The sequence below is a fragment of the Pteropus alecto genome, unplaced genomic scaffold (assembly GCF_000325575.1).
Source record: "Pteropus alecto unplaced genomic scaffold, ASM32557v1 scaffold155, whole genome shotgun sequence".
Taxonomy (NCBI): domain Eukaryota; kingdom Metazoa; phylum Chordata; class Mammalia; order Chiroptera; family Pteropodidae; genus Pteropus; species Pteropus alecto.
Window position 1 is genome coordinate 24,300,946 of NW_006438113.1, and position 14,937 is coordinate 24,315,882.

At 35.3% G+C, this 14,937-nt stretch overlaps 1 pseudogene; it reads left to right on the forward strand.

Annotated features, from left to right (window-relative positions):
- Window positions 1–10,570: 10,570 nt before the first annotated feature.
- LOC112482691 lies at window positions 10,571–10,690 on the forward strand (annotated as a pseudogene).
- Window positions 10,691–14,937: the final 4,247 nt, after the last annotated feature.

Here is a 14,937-nt window from a genome sequence, read left to right on the forward strand (position 1 = left end):
TGGTTTGCTTATGAGAATCCCAGTTAGAGCTATAGTCCTGCTTCCCATTCAAATCAGCATCAGCATCTGCAGGATTTCCATTTTTTAAAGAATATATAATTGTTAAAATAAAAATGTATGAAAATAACACATGATGAATTCCCCAGGACTCCATTCTGTACTTTCAGCTTCTCAATTTAGCATCATCAATAAACATGGTTGTTATTTAATATGCTTAAACATGAAAGATGGCTAATAGCACAACCCTCATCTGTACTAGATGCAGCATAACTAACTCCTAACTCTCTCCTCACAAAAATTGTCATGCAGAGTGGGCTCAAAAGAACAACTGGACAACTATTCAATGCTATTGAGCCTAATGGATATTTTCTGGATGTTTGGCAATGTTGTCATGACTTATCCTGCTGCTTTTAAATTCCTAACTATTCTAGGGCATTAGTAGGTAGGGTCAAGGAGAAATATAGGAAACTGTACTTTAGATATATATGAAATATACTCACAAAATGGCTGAACAGTTCTGCTATAGAGCTTAAAAAAATTAGTATGAACATTTTTGTTACCGAGGTTTGATTTTAGTTTTTAGGAACATCTTTTTATTTTGCAACAACCCTTTCTGAAATAATGTTAAAAATATGATTTTAGTTATGCATGTAAGTAAAAAGGTAGTGATTAAAGCATAATTTACATAAAATATTCATTGATGTTTAACACCTACCCTTGGGGCTATAATAATATCACAGAAAACATGAAAATCAGAAGACATAGATATATTAAAAGAAGTATTAACGCACACTCCAAAAATCAATAATAATTTAGAAGACTAGACTTGAAACCAGTAGAAACAGATGCAGCTGCAAAATTTGAGTTTACCTATCATTCTGAGAAGGCTGGCTTTTCACTGAGAAAAAAATGACAGTTCTAGAGCACAAATATAAATGTAATGATAGATTTTAAAGTGTTACAATTGTTAACAGAACTATCTAAATATTTAAGTTTTACTTGGTTTATTCACAGCAGCGTCAACAGAGGTTTCAAATTAGGTTATCTCCAATTAAGGGTTCCATTTTTTTTTAATACAAATCATGGCAACAAATAAACTTGTAGAAGTTGATTCCACAAAGGTGGAACACCATACATAATAATACTATTGTAATTTATTTAAAAATTTAAAATTTGGGAAAAAATAGTTTTAAGTAGAGCACAATATTGTGGTTAAAATTATTTATAGGAAATTAAGACATGAGCACCAATGTACTTGGAATTGGTTATGAAGACACAAAATTATATCAAATAAGCTATGATATTTTACAAATAAAAATAGAAGTCATAGCCTAAGTTACAAATGTTTTCAATATACAAAGATTAATTTTACTACAACACTTAATAATAATACTTATGTTAAAATAAAAACATACGTAATGAAAGTATACATACATTGATTCTTGATCATCCTCCATTAGTTGAACTTGAAAGTTCTTTGCACCTTTGTAGAGATACTTTGTAAATCAACGTAATTGTCCTACAGTGGTGAAATTTTTTTTTGTAAACAAACGCTCTTTTAGTTACATTTTGTTCAGATAGTTAGCTAAAATATTAATCAAATAGTCAATAAATACAATTTTTAAGTTTCTTTTAAATCCAAAACCTGGCCCCTCTCAAAGATAATTTTTGTTGCCTTTAGTATTCCTTCGTTTGACTATTTCCTTCCTGACCTCATCCAGCTGTTAAACTCAACTATATAATAGCTATATTGTTTTCATCAATGTCCTCCAGCATAAATTACTGTACAAACCGATCCAGTTATATTCTGGTCTCTTTAAAGGGTTTGTTTTTGAGGTCAGTATTTGAGGTTTGTTGGAACACCACAGTGTTAGAGGTTTGTTCTTAGCTGTCTCTTTTTCTGTTTCTCTCTGGAAAACTTGCCTTGTGGTTTTGCTTACATCTCTAATGAAGCCTCAAGACTCCTCTTAACTGCTTTCTATCAAAAACATTGTTTTTGCGGGTGTCCTTAGACTTGAACTTTGTTTCAAATTGAGGAGAGCTACAGAACTCTTTTATGGCCCATCTCTCCCCACAGACAAACTCTCTGGGCTATGAATCTGGAGATAATGCTGGGAATAGTGGCTTGTTTCTGAGTGACATCGCTGCTTTGGAAGTAGAGCTCTAGGTGAGGTTGCAACCTCTGGTGTTTTTGGTTTCCTTTTACCTATACGTAGAGAAGAATGTAATTACCACTGTAAGAATAAGCTCCAGCAAAGCCAATTAGGCACCAATATTTTTAGCATGCTGCACCTGTGGGAGAGCCCCCAACTCTAAGTGGGATCTGGGTAAAGAATGGAGCCTCCGACCTCTTGGCCAAACTCACCTGCAATTTGCATTAGGTAACTGCGTAAGGTGGGTGAGAAATATTGATTTCCCACAGCTCCTCATAAGATGCCATAGCCTTCAATAGGGAGGTAGGAGGGTGAGTCCTGTGTTCTGTGTGCACCCACTTAGAGTTGAGTTTCAACCTTACTGGACTCAAGGGGGTGTGTAGTATGGAGAGAGTAGTTCATGGTTCCAATGCCATAGCCTCTCACTGCCTTACTAATTACCAGTAGGTTCTCTTGAATAAATGTTTCTTCATTTACGTCTGCTCTTAACACAATTTTACGAGACTTTAAACATGCTTTTTTTACTATTTTTTCACCAATTGGTATTGTTACTGGAGAGTGGGGATTCTCTCCTGGTGTGTTGTCCAGGTTCTTGATGTCTTGAACAAAGAATTGAGCAAGACACCAAAATACAGCAGATAAGAAAAGCTTTATTAGAAGGGAAAATACACTTCCTGGAAGTGGGCCTGAGCAAGAGAAGCATGGCTCAAAAGGTCTGTTTGCAAAGCCTTTAGGGTTTTTATCCCTATTTGCTGTGGCTGGTTACTTTTCTTAGAGGGGTGGGCTCCCTCGATTAACAACTAAGACTGAAAAGACTCAGTGATTCATCATTTGCTTTCTGCTCATGTTCATTCCCAGAATTCAGTCTGTTATATGATATTAATGAACTTCTGGGCATATGCATCATTTATAATGATGGTGTAATGAGGCTCAGGTGAATTGAGAGTTGTTGGGGGCCTCATTACGCAGGTGCGAGTGACTGGTTTAAACTGGTACCTTCTTTCTTGTTTCTATGTTTAAACTGCTTACTTGTTTATTTGTATGAGTTTAAAAAATGCCTTCTGACTTGCTTAATTGTGGGCAGATTAAGGCAGATCCCTTCTAGGATAGGATGACCTCAATGTCTTTGCAGACAGACCTGAAACCCCCTAACTAAATTTCCTCTTTTCTCAGAGCCATGAACTCCCTTATTATTAGTATGGATATTGAGGTCTCCTGTATCTGCTTACTGCTGAGAAGGGCGTTGTCCCTGCCTGTTGGAGTTTCATGGAGCTCTTTCCTTTTCTTCCTTAGTCAGGGTGCGCCAGCATTTGAATCAAGTGGTCTGATACAGGGCGCACTCCTATCCATTCTAGTGCCCGCTGCTGTGGCATCTATCTGTTGTTATTCGTTTGCCTATTAAGAGAGTAAAGGGAGACAGGCTTGGTTAATATATTTCTTAAAGAATAAAAAAAGACCTTTGGTCTAAAGTCTTCTCCCTTCTCAGACTCTAAGGGCCATGTCTGGCCTAACACCATTTTTGCTAACAATGGGCCTATGACTCTTATCAGTAACCAGAGGATCTAAGTCACCAGTTTCCGGGCAATTATCAGAATTTGAGGGAGAGGGCCTTTTTCCCAAAGAAAGGAGGGAAGAAAATTTAACTAGGTTTACTAAAAAGAGTAAGAACTCTGCAAGAGATATCCTATATCATTTCCTGCTAAAAGATTAAGAATTTTACAAGCGATGTCCTATATCGATATTATCTGAATGTCTATGGTCTTCCCCCACCCCAAATTCATGTGTTGAAATCCTAATGCCTGTGTGATGATATTATTGACACCGGCGGGGTGAATAGGAAATCCAGCGTCACTCCAGTGGCATGGGGGAAGAGGAGGAGGTAGACAGTGGAGGACAGTGGATGGTGGCATTGTGTGTTGTTCCTTGGTTCTTCCCTGCCGATGCAGTAAAGAATTACAGTCGGCAAGATTTAGAAAAAGTAAGATTTATTGAAAGTACATTTTAGAAGGAGATGGGATGCACAAAGAAGGCTGCAGCCCTATGGAATTCAGGAGATAAAGACATACAATAGTACACCCCAAGGGGAGGGGGCGAGTTTTCAGCCAGGAAAGCTGTAACAATGCAGAGATGGGAAGATCTGTTTATATTTGGGCTGTGATGGGAGGGCCTAGATGATCCATATGTCAGGTCACCTTGACTGACAATTTGCTGCTATAACTTTTGCCAGCTTCTCATGTGCTTATCTAGAATTTAGTCAGATTCATGAACTTCCGGGCATAGTCATAGTATTATAATGATGGTATAATGAGGCTGAAGTTAGGGGCAGTACCTTCTACGTATGTGTTTGTATCTGGTTTAGCCAGCAGCTTGTATGGCCTTTGAGCTCTAGGATTTGGGTTAATTTATAACCCTAAAAGGGAGGTGTTTCTGGGAAGTCTTTAAGGAAGGCCCTCAAGGGAAGTTTTTATGGTTACAGAGCTGGGCCTTGGCTCCTGTCACTCATGCCTGACTAACTACCTAACATTAGGATGTGAGTTTGGGAGGTGCATAAGTCAGGAAGGTGGAGCCCTCAGGGACAGGATTAATGCTCTTATAAAATAGACCTTCCAGAGTTTTCTTTCCACTTCCGTCATGTGAGGACACAAGAGTCACCAGCTGTGAACCAAGAAGAGGGTCCTCACCAGAGCACAACCATGTTAGTGGCTTGATCTTGTACTTTCAATATCCAGAACTGTGCATAATAAATTTCTGTGTTTTATAAGCTACCCAATCTGTGCTATTTTGTTATAGTAGCCTAAACTTACTAAGACACTAGTTATATCTGTTTCAGTGGGGAAAACAGACCAAAAATGCTGGGTTTACAAATCAGGTAGTCATTGGGTTATCAAAGTTGTCCAGTTAAGAGGATACTAAATAGAAATTAAGAGAATACTAAAGATGTCTTAAAATTATGTCTTTTAAAATATTTTGTGAAACATTATGAAAATAGAGCTATTTTCAACCTATCATCAAGATTTAACAAATTTTAACATTTGCCATATTTACTTTAATTCTTAATTTACTGAAGTACTTGAATCAAATAGTGCAATCATAAAATGATAGTATACATCTCTTTTTTAAAAAAAGGTTGTTTTTATATAACAAAAATGTCTTAATTTGATCTAATACTCAATCTACCTTCAAATTTCTTTGATGCTTAAAGTAAAAATAGTAATTTTATCATTGGCTTAATTGAATAAATATATAAACAGTATTTTTTAGAATACATCTACCATTTATTAATCATTTTTAATTCAACACCTTGGCTTTTGGAGAGAGAACATCAGTTTTCCTATACAATGTCCAGAATTTTTGTGAATTGAAAATTAGATGCAAAGCCCTCAAAATTCATTTAGCAGTTTTGCAGTAATGTAAAACATGTGGTTCTATCTATTTCATTTTACCTCAGGTCACGAAGCACAGGATGCTGGAAGTTCTACCTTTAGTGACTACTCAGCTGATTCAGATGCTAACAGCCTGATCCCTCCAGTGTAAATTTATCTTTGTCCCCTTATAATAAGCAAATAATTAGGATAGTAATACTTTAGTGTCTTGTGAATGTCCAGTCCCCAAACGAGTTTTCAAGTAATGGTTTTAACATCTGTTGACAATTTTAGACTACATCAATTATATCTTTAAGGAGTATAAAAATTCAATTTTCTGATATAATTTTTTGCCTACATTTTTTTATCAGAATTATCATGAAGTAAAGCATATTTACTCAGTTATGACTTTCTAGTTATCCTTACAGACAATTTGATCAGGCAAATCAGAATAAATGCTTAATTCTTTTCCTTTATCAATTTTAGAAATAGATAGTTGGTGAAGTATCTTTTTTTAATAGTGCCAATTTTTTGGTGTTCATTTTTAGAAAATCATGAAATAATGGACTTTCAGATAACCTATATGTCTCAATTGAGTGCAGACATCATTGTTTTTGTTGCTGAAACTCTCACATCTTTCTCTTCTAAGATCATTTTCAGACCTGCAACCATGCTTTTCTTGTTATAACCCATTAGTCTTTGATGTTTTCTTTGTTTTCGTTCCAAAAAATCATGTTCCAGTCCCATCTTATAAGTTGCTTGTCTCACCTAAATTCAGCCATTTTTCCAAGATGCCCTAGTTTCTTTCATTTAAAAATGAAACTTAAAGACAAAAATATATATGATTATAGTACACATCATTACTGGTAATTTCTTCCCTGTAATTATTTTTGGTGGCCAAAATTATGAAATATGCATTTAAAAATATAAGGAAAAAATAAAAATAAAATAAAATAACTAACCATACAATGAGTTTATAAGGCTAGTCTCAAATCCTATTTAACATTGTAATGTTGTACTAATTTCTTTTAAGATTTTACTTGTATATATATTTTTTCTTATACCAAAGTATTTTCCTAACATTTCTATAATTTTTAAATTAATACATTTTCTTATAAAATACCTACAATTACTTAAAAATTACTTTTATAGATTTTTTTTTTTTAATCTGAAACATTAAAATGTCTGTACCCTAGAAAACAAGTGGGAATTTTAACAGGGTGCGCAAGTCAGGGTAGGGAACGTTTCTAGTGTTCAAAATTGATGTTTAGTAAGTAAAAATCACAACGTAAACAATCTAAACACAGAAATAAATTTAAATTAAATCAGAATTTTTCTTCCTTGATGAGTAGTTGTTAGAAACTTCACGTACAATAGAAATAATGTATAATGTGTTTAGAATAAACATTCCCTTGTTTTTACCCATAGTTTTTGTATCAGCAGTTCGAGAGCGGGTTCTAGAAAACTGAAGTTATAAGACATTTCTCGAGTAATTTTCAGGCACATAATGTACAAGACCAAGCTTTGACCTCTCTGAAAATCATACTTCTCTGAAAGCTTTTCGATGCTTCTTCTTACAAAAATTAATTGCCCACTGTAGCTAGCAATAGATAATTCTCATGTGAGCTCCAAATTGTTTCTTGGAGAGCTGCAAGTATACTTGATCCAAGAACAGAGACAGTAAAAAGAAAATAAGAACCAAAGAAAGTCTTATACTGAACACTTATTAAATGAAACGAGGCATTCTAATTCTACAAAACATTGCATGTTTTCAGTAGGCTCTCTCTCTCTCTCTTTTTTTTTTTTTCAATTTGGTTGAATAAATTAGGGTGTGTTATAGCACACTGAATCTTGCAAACCATGGCAAAATTTAAATCAAACCTGTTTGTTGAAAATAAAATAGTTTATACATCTTCGAATAAGTAAAAGTAAAATTCTTATCATCTTGTGACAGTGGGAACCAAAATTCACTTGCATGAAATCCAGGGGTGCATTAATTATAATGAAATGACCAGAGGGAGAGTCACAGCTATCTGGCCTAAAGTTTGAGGATCCAACTGCATATTCAAATCTGTCCAGGAACACTGCTATTTGGCCTCACCTGCTTATATATATATCCCACTTAAATATCAATAAGGACAATTCTAAGTCTTATGGCTGGCTGGGACTTCCAAGAATCTCTCAATTAGTTGGTTCCTATTGCATACTTTTGTTCAGAAGAGATTAGGCTTGAAAAAATGGTGGAACGAGCATAGCATTTGACTTGTGCCCTTGCTCTCCCTTCTCCAACAACTTATGACCCGCTAACAGAAAAAAACCTCTATTTGACAGCAGCAGCTGGGCAGAAGCTGGAAGTCAATCCCAATCACATTTCTGTAATGCACTTCAAAGAGGGTTATATTATTATAATCATCTGACTTATTGAAAATAAAGGGAGTCAGAAACTGGAAAGAGATTGTTTTTAATTCCAGTCATCCTTCTGATAATATTTGCCTTCTTAAAATATTGAACATTTTTTTCTTTTTTTGCTGAGCTGTGAAGAACTTTGGAATTCATTCACTCCAACTTCCTGTTTACAAATTAAACATGTATATTGTATCAATTGCTAGATTCATTAAGCAACTTACCCCAAGCTAATTCATAACAGGTAGAACTGGAACCCAAATATTTGTACTTGTAATTCAGGGTAAACATTAAGGAAGCGCACGTTAATATAACTGCTTCGTAATGTAAGTCAAAGTTAGCTCAGTTTGTAAGCATAAATTTCCATCTCCCTAATAATGAGTAAGTTTTTTCTTATTTGTTTAGGTAGGATTTTCAGCTCATACATTTTGCACTGCTGTTTTAGCTTATTAAAGGCAAAAAACAATGAAACTTATGATAAAAGGCAAACAAACAAACAATAAAACTTATGATAAATCACATAGCAGAATTTCAGATATAACAAATGTTGTTTGACTCCCTCTGCAAAGATCTTTTATCTCCTCTAGGTAGCGTGGGTGGAAAAGAGAGAAATGATTAGAAGGTAATTGGCGATCAAATGAAACTTTCTTAGTTCAGTAGTAAACTTATTACATTGTCTTAATTTCATTCTTTTTTTGTGACATTACCAACTGATTAAAATATTGTGGAATTGTTTTATTAATATTTTGATTATTGATTATATGTAATTAAAATTTTAAGTTCATTTTTTTACACAAAACTTCAGGTAGACCGGGACACTGAACAGAGCTAATGCTACTTTGCTGATGATCAACCGAGCTAGTGGGGCACAGAACATGTGAAAGCGGACAAGAACTGAAACAATTAGAAGTATTAGTGTGCATCATGCCAGTAAAACATTTAAGACCAAGAGTCAAACATGGGAGTAGCTTGTTAGGGACAGAGGGGAGTACGAGGATGACTGAAGGACAAAAGTTTGGTTAAATGCTTATTTTTAAAACCCCCAGTTTGGAAGGTACAATAATACAGGTATAGTTTTTTGAACTGAGGAAAATCATTGGAAATGGAACACAAAATGACCTCGTCTTCTATATTTTTATAGTACTGAGGTACTTTTTTTTAATGTTGTTATTTTCTTTCCCTTTCACTTGATCTTAATTAAAACAAATTTTTAAATAATCTCTAGAATAATGAAAGTATAAACATTCATCATTCTCTTTAGTCAAGCGGAAAATTTTACTTTTGCCTGACTTTTATTTAGCAATTTATTTAGCATTTAAATTATGCAAAAGTAGGCATGTGCACCATTAACAAACCCACTATCTCCAAAAGTCAAACTAACCTCAGTTATTGAAATCTGAAAGCTGGTTTTGTATTGCCCTTTTTTAAGCAATTTGTGATTGCCCCTAAAAAAGCATGCATATTGCACTGCCAAAGAAATAGTGGCTACCAACCAGTCTGTCCATTATTGTCCAAATCTCTATAGAGTAAAAGGAAGCAGTGAACACAACTTAGCCCATTCAGGATGTTGACAAATGCTTTATAGATAAAACTTCTGAAATATGGACAACTTTAAATTACTTAATTGAAAGTATATTGTACAGAATTGTTTGGAAGTTTTTGGCACCCCTGTAGCCCAAATAGATGCATGTCAAAATGCTTATATCTGTTTTCTTCTTGATCTATGAGAGGATAGCTAGGGCATAATGCACTTTCTTGAGTATTTTTATCATGGGTTAAAAGGAGAGTTTTAGTCTTTTTGATAGTTATTACAGTAAGTAATCGAAGTTTGAAATCTTAAATCAATCTCTCTCTCGCTCTCGCTCTCACTCTCTCTCTCTCTCTCCTGGCAGGATTAACCAGGTATTGAATTCTCTCTTTTAATATTGGCCAGTAGTTTAAGAACAAAGTAGCTCCCTGTCCTTAGCAGTACCCAAACATCTAGTGTTAGAAAGATGGATTATCTTTGTAAAGAATAAAAAAAAAAGAATAAATTAAATAATAATCCCTCGTAGTATACATGGTTATAGTCTTCAAAATGCTTTCACACATTTTATTCATGTGAACTCTATAGTTACTCCATAGGATAGAAAGTGTGAGTATAATTGTTTTGCAACAGATGCACAGTGAGTCTAACTTGTTTTTACATCAAAATATCAGTATGTCCAGATGTGTATACTGCACTAGTAAAGCGGGCTTATTAGGAGTCTATTTATCTGAAAGGTCAAAGAATTTCCTGGGAAAGATGTCTTTGGAGGGAGAAAGACAAAAATTGCTGAGTTTATTTCAAGGACAATGGATCAGGATCAGTGGGGTAGTATATTTACAAGGATAGAATTGCATCTATATCTTAGATTTTCCTGTAAATAAGAACCTATGAAAATATGTCCAAATCACAGGGCAAGAGTGTTACAACTACAATTCTTCTTTATTAAAAGTCTCCATGAGATCTTGACATCATTGCAGGATATCAGAAACATCAGTTGCATTCGTAGTGGAGTGAACCAGCAACATCAGTGATGACCATAATGCCAGGTGCTATTAACTAGATTTTGCAAAGCTGACTCTTGCTTGTAGTAGATCGCATCATTTACTTCTTAATTTGTTTTTTAAGTCTACAGCCATGCCACCCTGAGCAAGCCCAATCCCGTCTGATCTCATGAAGCTAAGCAGGGTCGGGCCTGGTTAGTACTTGGGTGGGAGACCACCTAGGAAGACCAGGTGCTGTAGGCGTAAAAAATTAAAAAGTAAGGGATTGTAAACTGATAAGGTCCTTGCAATCTGTGAGGTCAACCAAGAGTTGCCTTGCCTAAAAAATTAAATAAATAACAAATGAATTAATTTATTTTTTAATCTGAACTTTTCTGTAAAAGGACTCCCTTCTTTGTGTAAGACTTTCACGTGCACGTGGCCTTCTTAGAGAGTTTATTTCCATACCAGCAAAGCTTTCTTTTTGCTTTTGTCCAGTGCACTGGGATATCACTAGTCCAGATAATATTTAAATTATTTTCCATTTGTGTATTTCTGAATTATAAGATTTTTTTTAAATGAAAGTCAAATATATATATATATTTATATGCATGAACATGATTTATATCTATATCTATATCTATATATATATATATATACACACATACACACACATATATATAGTGGAACTGACAAAGAATTACCAATCTAACCCCTAGAGCAAATCCAGTGTCTTTTTCAAAAGTATTTTTTCAGAGCCCACTTCATTAATGGAATCCGAGCACTCTCTTTTATTTGACAAATACAAATATGTATTGCATTTTTGTCATTGCTGTAGATATATGTTATGCAAAGTATATTACACAGTGTTATAACCAGAGGCTTGCTTTGCTAGTCCAGCTGTCCTCTACTTTTGGAAAATAGAACTCTCTATTTGTATTTGCCTTCCCCCATCCATTCTCTACTCTTCAGCCAGTAGCTATTTTAAGATAGCACACCCTAAACTACTTCAATACTTCTCATTTCATTTTTGGTTAAAGACCTGTTAGGCAAAACAGTTTCTGGTGCTTGACGTGACCAACACCATTTTAAGAAGTAATTTACTCTCAGTGACTGCCTATTTGTCCCAGGAGGGGTGGGACCGTGTCACCTGAAAGGAATATTCTTAAATTGTTTACTGCTTTGGAATATACAGCTTTTAGCAAGTACATGCAACCTGGCTACAAGCGAGCTGTGTTCCCGTAGCCTATATATGTGAAGCCCGTGGCACCTAAGCCCCTTTCTGGTGTGCAGAGCTACAATCTTGCTGCAGCCTAAGAATCTGCTTCTGTCCGTAAATCCTGTTAATCCTGGAGTTGTAAGCCTCTTATTTCAGTCTCTTGGCCTCATGTTTCTCTGGAGGTTGGATCCAATATACCTTGGGAAATTTTCCCAACAGACAAAATCCTTTACATGAACTACACATTTCAATCATATTTTGTCCTCTTTCTGCTTCTTCAGATTAATGTTGTACTACACCTTACTCTTTGTACGTCTGCGCTACTGGTCATCTTTTGGTTGTTCTACCACACCACGTTCTCTCTAACCATAAAACTGTACACCTGTTATTTCTGTTGTCAAAAGGCTCTACCCTCCTTCTTAGCCTACTTAACGCTCTACAATCATTCAGTTTTAGAAATGAAATACGTCTCAAAGAAACTTTCTTCATTTCTCTTCAATGCCAAGTTTCACAATCCTATGCTCTTCTCATAATTATCAGTATTATCATTTTATATTTATTTTGGTTATTTGTATATGTAAGCATTATCCTCCCCTCAGCACCAGACTGGAAGTTCCAAAATGGCATGGGGTTTTGCTCTCAATTTTACCCCCAGCATCTAGCATACAGCTTGGCATATGGTAGGCATTCTGTAAATATTTTTGAATCAGTTAAATAATATATTTGTTTATTCTTCTCTAGGTTTCACTCTTTTGTTAACATAATCTACATTAAAAAAAATTGAAGGTTGAGATATTTGCCTCTCAGTGTCTTGACATTTGTTTATACTGTCACTCAAATTTCCTGACTTTGCAATCCTTTTATATCTAAGTCTGACATAGTACTTCAAGATTCCTAGTCACAAAATCTTTGCATATAAGAGGAGGTGCAAGGGAAGCCCTGTATGTGAAGGAGATGCTAATGTAGTAGAAGAATCTTAGAATAATACATTGGAAGTAAAAATGAAAATAGGATGAATTTATGAAACTACAGAACCTTCATGTGTTGTGGAAAATTCAGGCTCAGGAGAGAAATAATGAGGAAAATTTTTTAAAAATCTTCTATGCTTTGATAGGGGAAACTTGGTTCTGATTGAGCATTTCTTGAACTTACTCTTCTGTTTTATCTCTCCAACTCTTTTATCAAATCTTTAACAAGTTATGCCAATTCTTCCTCCACAATATCTCATATATGTCTGAAGTTTTCTTTTCACGGTCAGTAAGCCTCATCCGGCATGTATTTTCTCACACTTAAGTCCCTGCAATAGCTCTAACTCAAATGCTTTCACTTGCTTCTTGTTACAATCTATTCTGCTTCCTCTGTCAAATCAATCTTGTTTTCATAGCATCACTGTTCTCTTCCAAACACAGCAGCCAGACAAACCAAACTTGATTAATTAAGAGATAAAATAAAAAAATCAACATCATTGCAACACAAATTTCCTCTCTAATTGCCCATTTCCCAGAAACAGTCACTGTACCCTAACAAGACAGTCCCATCAATTCAGTGTCCCATGAACTCAATATCAGTTGCTTTTGCCTCTCAGTAAATCCTTTTCATCTTCTGGTGAAATCAACCCTCTTTTTGATAAAGAACCTTTCTCATGTGATTCCTGTAGATCGCTCTCTGCACATGACTTGAAGAATAAACGCATAATCTGGTCCATGCCAGACTATTTTATCTTTTAGATCACAATGACTATTTCAGCGATTGTGTTAAGCAGTCTCTAAAATAATCCCCAGTGATCCCCAGGTATTCACACCCTGTGTCATCCTTTGCCCTGGATTTACTGACTAGTTTTTAATGACTAGAATAGAGTAGAAGTGATGGTCTATTACTTCCAGAATTAAGTTACAAAAGAACTATGATTTCTGTCTTGCTCTCTTCTCTCTTCTCTCTCCTCTCTCCTCACTCTGGAGAAATCAAGCTACCATGCTGTGAGTAACCCTATGGAGAGACCCATGTTTAGTCTCTTGGCCTGAGACTAAAGTAACCCTATGGAGAGACCCATGTTTAGTCTCTTGGCCCGAGACTAAAGTCTCAGACCCATGTTTAGTCTCTTGGCCTGAGACTAAAGTCTCAGGCCAAGATTGTAAACAAGGACCTATGGCATGTGAAAAGCCTGTGAGTGAACTTGGATGTATATTCTCCATAACTGAAACCTTGAGACTTTAGTCCTTGCTGACACTGTGATTGCAGCCTTGTGAGAGAACTGAACCAGAGGTACCTATCTAAGATGTGCTCTCAAATTCCAGATCCATAGAAACTGTGAATATTTTTTGACTTACGCCACTAAATTTTTGCAAAACATGATTAATACATGGGTTTTCAAGAAAAGTAAATTGTCGTTTTCTAAAGTTTTATATACTGGAGAAGATCTATAGGGAAAATCCAGACAACAGTCATAATTTCTCTGTTTAGACAGAATCTATCTGAGAATTAAGTCAGAAAGAATCAGAGCCCAGAAATGGAAATATAGACAGACCCCTGAGTATATTTGATTCTTGGATTCAGCAGTGCTTCAGAATTTTTAATTATGTGAAGCAACTTTCTGTTTTGCTTCCATTAATTTAAGTTTATTGTTTGCCATTTTTAACCAAAGCAATCAGAATAATACATCTTCTAAACTTATTATTTCACAGAGCTGCCTTTTTACTCAAATTTTACTTCTCATCTAAGATACACACATCTGTTCACTCTGCTAAACCAATCACCTGTTGGAATGCTTAATTTTTTGACTGACTATAGGGTGCCCAGATTAAACATTATTTCTGAATGTGTCTGTGAGAGTGTTTTCAAATGAGATTAGCATTTGAATCCGTGAGCTCAGTAAAGCAGATAGCCCTCTCTCCCCAAGTGGGTGGGCATCATCTAAACCATTGAGAGCCTAAATAAAACAAAAGGAAGAAGAAAGAGGAATTTGCCCCTTTCTGACTGATTACTTGAGCAGAGATCTCAATCTTCACCTGCCCTTGGTGTTCCCAATTTTCAAGCCTTCAGATTTAGAAAGAATAACACCACCAGCTCTCGAGTCTCTAGCTTGCAGACAGCAGATTATGGGACATCTCAGCCTCCATAATTGCATGAGTCAGTTCCTTATAATAAATCTCTTTCAATATATAAATCCTGTCAGTTCTGTTTCTATAGAGAACCGTGACTAATATCCTACTCATCCTTTGAAACTTAGTTAAGATCTTTTTGTTATTATCTAAAGGCTTTTCTGATCATTCCAAATTGACTAACGTATTACCAT